Genomic DNA, 7,617 nt, shown 5'->3' with positions numbered 1-7,617 from the left:
AATGTCTCAAAAGGTGTCATCTTGATACTCTCTTGATAGCTGTTGTTATATGAAAATTCAGCGAGAGGCAAACACTTATCCCATTTCTTGGTATAAGTGAGGACACATGCTCTGAGCATATCTTCTAATATTTGATTTATTCTTTCTGTCTGGCCATCTGTCTGAGGATGATAAGCCGAACTGTGAATAAGTTGAGTACCAAGAGCAGCGTGGAACTGTTCCCAAAAGCGTGCAACAAATTGAGCACCCCGATCTGAAATGATAGTCTTAGGTATTCCATGCAAACTCATAATGCGACTGATATACAGCTCGGCATAATGTTGTGCCCTATAGGTGGTTTTCACAGGGAGAAAATGAGCGGATTTTGTGAGACGGTCCACAATAACCCAGATAGAATCATAGCCTTTAGCAGTTTTGGGTAACCCGACAATGAAATCCATACTAATATCTTTCTATTTCCAAGCTGGAATACTCAACAGTTGAAGCATCCCGGCTAATCTTAAGTGGCTCGCTTTTACTCTTTGACAAATATCACACTCGGACATATATTTAGCTATTTCCCGCTTCATTCTAGTCCACCAAAACCGTTGTTTCAGATCTTGATACATTTTATTGCTGCCCGGGTGGATAGAATACCGAGAGAGGTGAGCTTCATCAAGAATTTGTTTCCAGAGTTCCAAATCCTTTGGCACGACCAAACGGTCTCTAAACCATAGAACACCAGCCTCATCCAAACGAAAACACTCCACCCTCGTGTCATTTTTAGCAAGTCTCTGCCGAATCCTTTTCTTATCACGAAAACATCATGTTTCTGAGCTGCAATAATTTGATCACGAAGAGTAGGCATGAGAACCAGATTGGCCAGATTGCCATGGGGCATGATCTCTAAATTCAGCTTCTCCATTTCATAGCAAAGAACATCATCGTAGGAGATAGATGAAATAGAGTTGCAATGTGCCTTGCGGCTCAATGCATCTGCAACCACATTGGCCTTTCCGGGGTGATAATGCACTTCAAGCTCATAATCCTTGATCAATTCCAGCCATCGCCTTTGACGCATGTTCAAATCAGCTTGAGTGAAAAGATATTTGAGGCTTTTGTGGTCAGTGTAGATACGACAAGGACTACCCAAGAGATAATGCCGCCATATTTTCAGAGCATGAACTACATCAACTAATTCCAAATCATGAGTTGGATAGTTTTCCTCGTGACATTTGAGCGACCTAGAAGCATATGCAATCGCTCAGTTCTCCTGCATCAAGACACAACCAATACCAGTACCAGATGCATCACAGTAGATGTCAAATGGTTTTGATGTATCGGGTTGAGCTAGGATAGGTGCAGAGGTTAAAATCTTTTTCAGAGTACGGAATGCCTCTTCACATTTGTCACTCCAATGAAATTTGACGCCCTTCTTGAGTAGCTCGGTCATGGGCTTAGCAATTCTTGAAAACTCTGGGATGAACCGACGATAATACCCAGCCAATCCTAAAGAGCTGCGGATTTCCTTAAATGATATTGGAGCCTCCCAATCCAACACATCTTGAACTTTTCCTAGATCAACTGAAATACCCTCTGCAGATATGACATGGCCTAAGAAAGGAACTTCTTTAAGCCAAAATTCACACTTACTGAATTTTGCATACAGCTTGTGCTCTCGGAGGCGTTGAAGAACGATATGAAGGCGCTTGGCGTGTTCTTCTTCAGTCTTAGAGTATATGAGGATGTCATCAATGAATACCACAATGAACTTGTCCAGTTCAGGCATGAAAACCGAATTCATAAGATACATAAAGTATGCTGGAGCATTAGTCAACCCAAAAGACATGACTAGGTACTCAAATAAACCATAGCGAGTGGAGAAAGCGGTCTTTGGAATATCCTGAGGTCTAATCTTTATTTGATGATAAACAGATCAAAGATCTATCTTAGAAAATACCTTAGCTCCAGCTAACTGATCAAAGAGAATGTCAATGTGAGGCAATGGGTATTTATTCTTGATGGTAACCGCATTTAGAGGCCGGTAATCAACACACAACCTCAAACTTTGATCTTTCTTTTTTACAAATAAAGCTAGGCATCCCCAAGGTGATGAGCTTGGGCGAATGAATCCCTTATTCAACAGATCTTGCAATTGTACCTTCAGCTTTGCCAATTCATTTGGTGGCATCTGATATGGCCTTCTAGAGATAGGTGCTGTACCCGGTTGGAGATCAATAACAAACTCGACATCCCGATCTGGTGGCAGTCCAGGTAAATCCTCTGGAAAGACATCTGAATATTCGCATACTACGGGTATCCCCTCTAACCTTTTACCCTCTAATTTATTTATGGCTGGGTTTTGTTCCTTGTGCTTGGTCAAAGGTAGCATCATAGAACCATGTGCACGTGAATTGATATGAACAGCATGTGCATGAGCATCCAACACAACTCCATGTGCCTTCATCCAATTCATACCAAATATGATGTCAATACCTTGATGTGGGAGGATAATAAGATTGGTCGGAAAGATTCTCCCAGCCAAGTTGATTGGCACCTCTCTTGCCATTTGGTTTATGATTATTTGACCACCTGGGGATTGAATTTTATATGAAGTGTTCATGCAATCGATTTTCAATTCGTGCCTATCTGCACAAGCCTTACTAAGAAATGTATGCGAAGCACCAGAGTCGAATAAGACCATAATTGGATGATTCTTGAGGGAAAATTGTAACGATCCGGCCCGGGATAACGGCTAAGATCTACTCTGCAAGTTGAGTAAACCACACCTACTAATTAATCCTCTTGCGCTTTCGTCCTCGCTTCGCGCAAAAAGGATCGATCCGGAATTAATTAGCTTCCCGCGACCTTCTTATGAAGGCACCTTCTTTTTCTTATTGGTATTGCTAGAGCCTTTTGTTGGCTTGGGTGGAGTGTAACATATATTCTTCGAGTGATGGCAACCTTCTGTTAAGTAAGGCGTGCACTGACCAGGGTGGGAGCAAAAAACATGCTGCAATGCAGGTTTCTTTTGCTCCAACTGTTGAGGAGCCACAAGTTTAGGCATCCCCTGTTGTAGCTGATATTGAGTATGGGAAAAACTAGTGGACACCAGTCGTAGACGTTGCACAACATTCCCAGAAGACCCAATAGGTGATTCCTTCATCTTTTTCGCTTTTTCGTGCTTTATCATCGCATCTTCTTGGAGGATAGCTTTGCTGACCAAGTCACTATAGCTGGTAAATGTTCTCACTGCTAAACGCATGAGTAACTTGGTATTTAAACCTTTCTTGAAACAATCTTGCTTCTTTTCATCGGTATCTACGTGATGTGCAGCATATTGTGCAAGGTGATTGAAAATATTGGCATATTCCATCACCGACTTGTTCTCTTGCTTCAGATTTAGAAACTCCTCCACTTTCACTTTTATGAACCCTTCTGGAATATAATGTGCCCTAAAAAACTCTCTAAATTCTGACCAGGGAATCTGTCTCTCTGTTGGTTGCATAGCTAAATGATTGGCCCATCATGCTCCTACAGAGCCGTGCAGCTGTTGAGTCGCATACTGAGTCTTCTGAATATCCGTACATGGGATAAGACCCAATTTCTGCTCAATGGTACGCATCCAATGCTCTGCATCCAATGGATCTTCTGCTGTTCGAAACACTGGTGGCTGAGTTTCCAGAAAGCCTATGTTTGGATCACGATGACTACGCAATAAAGCATTCTGCACCAGTAGTTGGAGTAAACGAGTATGCTCGGCGATGGTATCAGCCACTGTAGATGGATTTTGTTGTCCAGAGCCACTAGAATCATTACTGGTTTGCTCCATCGTCTGCAAGACATCCAATTTCTCATCAGCCATTCGGTATTCTGAAATCCAATCAAGTAACTGTAATAACTCAACTGAATCCATAAAGTACATACGACTCATATATAGATCAACTTTGATCCTGATATAATCCTTGAAATAGATTCATAACTTATTTCTCTTCAAGTGTCTTTCATTCCAGTTCACCAAGATAAGTGACAATAAAAGGAACCGATAGCTTACAACTTCAATATTGTTGCCGATCCAAAAATTTGATAACAACCCGATCAAGCTGGCCAAGCAGTCGGACCGATTAAAAGAAGTGGTCTAACCGGCCTGGGCGCTGTGGTCAATCAGACATGGGCCAACTGGTCTGACCGGGGGTCCTCACCGGTCGGAACGGTTACAGGCAGTGACAGATTTTTCCAAAGGTTCAACGACTTATGCCCAACAGTTACGAATAAAACTTTTTATAGAGCAAAAACTGATATGATGCATGCTAGTCCTACGTCATCCTCCCCCACAACAAATTTGCCAACTAGTTATAGGGCAACATACGCGGACATTTGGTGGCATACATACGTACTCTCCCTATTATACTTCTAGTCGGTTTCTACTCGCCTTAATCCACGCAATCGTCTGTTAGTGTACCTGCAGCAATTCAGATATATAAATATCCACGACTGGACCCTTCGTGCCAGCACACACGAACGGCCCTCATGTTTCCTACGCCACAGGGGTAACGCATATGCAGTTGCCCACATATTCACATATATATCACCACCAACTATAGAGATGGCGCCTATGCATTCAACGCTGCATGGACAGCGCTTCATACGTTACCGAGGTATCGTATTCACTTCCCATTCAAATCGCCTTACGGGACACCCAAGGGTACACGTGTCCCAAGGTACACGATTATGAACAACTGCATAACGAGTCTTCACCTCGTAACATTGCCTTACGAGATGGCCGTGATTACAATCATACGGTGGGAAGTCCGCGCTCCATATCAGGCGGCAAATAGCGACAGGCTCGTTTGAATTGAGCCTTATCACCTCCTCGTATGCTCATCATACGGAACCCGCGCACGCACGAAACACGTGGGCTATTCTAAGGACTATCAAGAATGATTACCTTGTTTACCTTAGCGTAGGTGCGTCGTTACAATATTAAATAAAGGTTGTTTAAGAAAGTAAGGTTTAACAAAAATATAATGTGCTGGAAGTTAGTTGGTATTATAGAACCACCAGCTATAACACCATTATAAACATAGGGCTTACGAACTAACTTTTCCTAATTCCTTAAGCGGAAAGAAATGTATTTTGCGGAAACTCATTTTTATGTTTTGAAAACACCAAAAATAAGCATGCTAGTACCATCCATGATGCGTTTCGGCTCTGATACCAGCTATGACAGAACCGCCAAATTAAACCGGCCAATTAAGCATAATGGCCATCATTTGCACACATAAGGCACAATAGTTTAATTAAATGTAACTTGACAGTCTGCTTCCAATCCACGGTCTGATCGAAACATCACCAGTAGTCTCGCATAACGGCGAGCGCAGAGAGTACAAACATGCATAATTTACAAAAGTAGGGTACAAACTGACATAATTACAAAAAATGCTTAGAAAATTTTAGAATTTACATAAATGGTGACAGCAGCGGAAGAAAGTTCAACTAAGTAGAGTTTTTAGATAAAACAAATACACAGAAAGACGGTAACTACAGAGACACGGGGACGTCACATCTAGCCCACAGATGTGAATCCGAGTTAGCTTCAACCAGCAGCAGCTACATGAAAGCAATATAACCACAACCCCTGAGTATACTAATACTTAGCAAGTCTTACCCGACTATGGGCATACTTAGCCCATTATCTAGACATGCAAAGTTTTTTGGCTCTGGAGATTATTTTGCGGAAAAGACTACAAATGGTGGATCCTTACTTTCAAGATTTTAGCTCAATTTCTATATAGATTAAACATCAGCTATTGTTTGCACAACTAACTAGAGCAAACATGGTGGAGTATTAAATCACAATTCCAAGTAACCAACATCATATATATAATCCATGTTCCATTAATTACACTACGATGCGACAGAGAAATCAAGGATCTCTTAACTGAGAGGACGGCAAATCGATCCGATTTAACATTGCAAGGTGGACCTAACACACATGTCACATATAGGCCCCGTCGGACACTACGTGGCAACCCTTCACATATGCACACCGAATAGCCGAACTGCCCTGCGACCCGGGACTGCTAGCCCCACCGATACCACGAAGGATCAGCCATGAGTTTGTATGCTAGCTCCACTGGTGAAGACAGTATCAAGTCCGCCTACCGGTGCACATATGGTACTGAGCTTACCGGTTTCGACTACCTCCTACTCCCAGCATGTGGTTAGCACTGTTCAAACCTCGATCAACTGTGCCAACAACGGACGGGCCTTAACCGACACAGGTGGAAGCTTATTCTTTATCCCTTTCATATCCATAACCATATTCCTTTTCGCCCGGTCTCTATTTTCGTACCTCTCTACATCATTTCCAACATTCTCATCTCAGCTGTAAAGTTTCTATACCTTGCGAGTGACAGAGAATCCCTCAACTTCATCCTAAATCTCGCGGGTGACAAGAAATCACTCGTCTTCTACCGATTCCTAATTAAGCTTGGCAGAACTAACGATCTACACATGTTAATAGATTTACTGAGGAAACCTAGGGATCATGCAACTAGGACTCCAAACAACTCCTGACAATGTAATGCACAATAAATAAAATACATAATGATTCATAATTTTAAAATAGGGGTTATGCTCCGGGGCTTGTCTATTTGCTAAGCGGGGTTAGTATCCTTTGCGGCCTTGGGCCGGATCTTCACGAATTTCTTCCTGGGCTGGCTTCGTCAGCTCCTGATGTCACGATCAAAGTATGGGCGACGTCTCCGGCTACGGATTCTACATGTATGCGAAGGAAAAACCTATTAATGCAAAAACATATTTCTCACCCACAATTATTTACTAACTCTGACATACCCTAACACACTAAATGATGCGGTCGGAACATGTAGAATTTACAGTAAACTACACATCCCGAACACGAGCTATTGCCTAAGTTGCAACATTTTCGGACTATCAGATTTGCATACACCAATTAATTAAGTCTAAACACAACTTAAATTGTAGCAGGGGCAAAAAGGGTAATTCATAAGAATAAATATTTTTCCTACGTAGATCTAGATCTAAGCATTCAAACAAGATTGATTTCATATTTTTAGCATTTTTTCTTGATTTGATATGAATCTTACAAATCTCAGTCGAAAACAAACAAATAAAATAAAATCTAGCCCTAATTGAGCTGTGGGCCTAGGGGTGGAATCGAGCCGAGCCTCGATTTTTTTCGAGCTTTCTTCGAAATCAATATATTCGTATTTATTATAGTCTCCCGCGTTGTTTGATATGCAACTTCAAATCGAGCATAACGAGCCGAGCCGAGCCGAGCCTGCCAAAATTGACTTTTGTTCCAAATCAACTAATCTTTATTTTAAAAAAAGAATGAACGTAATCGGAGCAATTTTGAAACGAGCCATCGAGCCAGCTTAACGAGCTTTTTTTCCAGCCCTATGTGGGCCCCATTGGTCAGGGGCTCAAAGGCCCCCAGGCCACCAACACCACACGCGCACGCCGGCAGCGCGGAGGGCAGGGCGGCGGGGACGGCCTGGATGGCGGCGGGGCCCGGCCAGGGGTGGCTCGGCGGCTCAGGCCGCGACCTGAAGCGGGCGCTGGGGCGGCTGCGGCCTGCGGAGGCATGCGCAG

The sequence above is a fragment of the Panicum virgatum genome, chromosome 4K (assembly GCF_016808335.1).
Source record: "Panicum virgatum strain AP13 chromosome 4K, P.virgatum_v5, whole genome shotgun sequence".
Lineage (NCBI taxonomy): Eukaryota > Viridiplantae > Streptophyta > Magnoliopsida > Poales > Poaceae > Panicum > Panicum virgatum.
The sequence above is the reverse complement of the archived record's forward strand: the minus strand, read 5'-3'. Positions refer to the sequence as shown.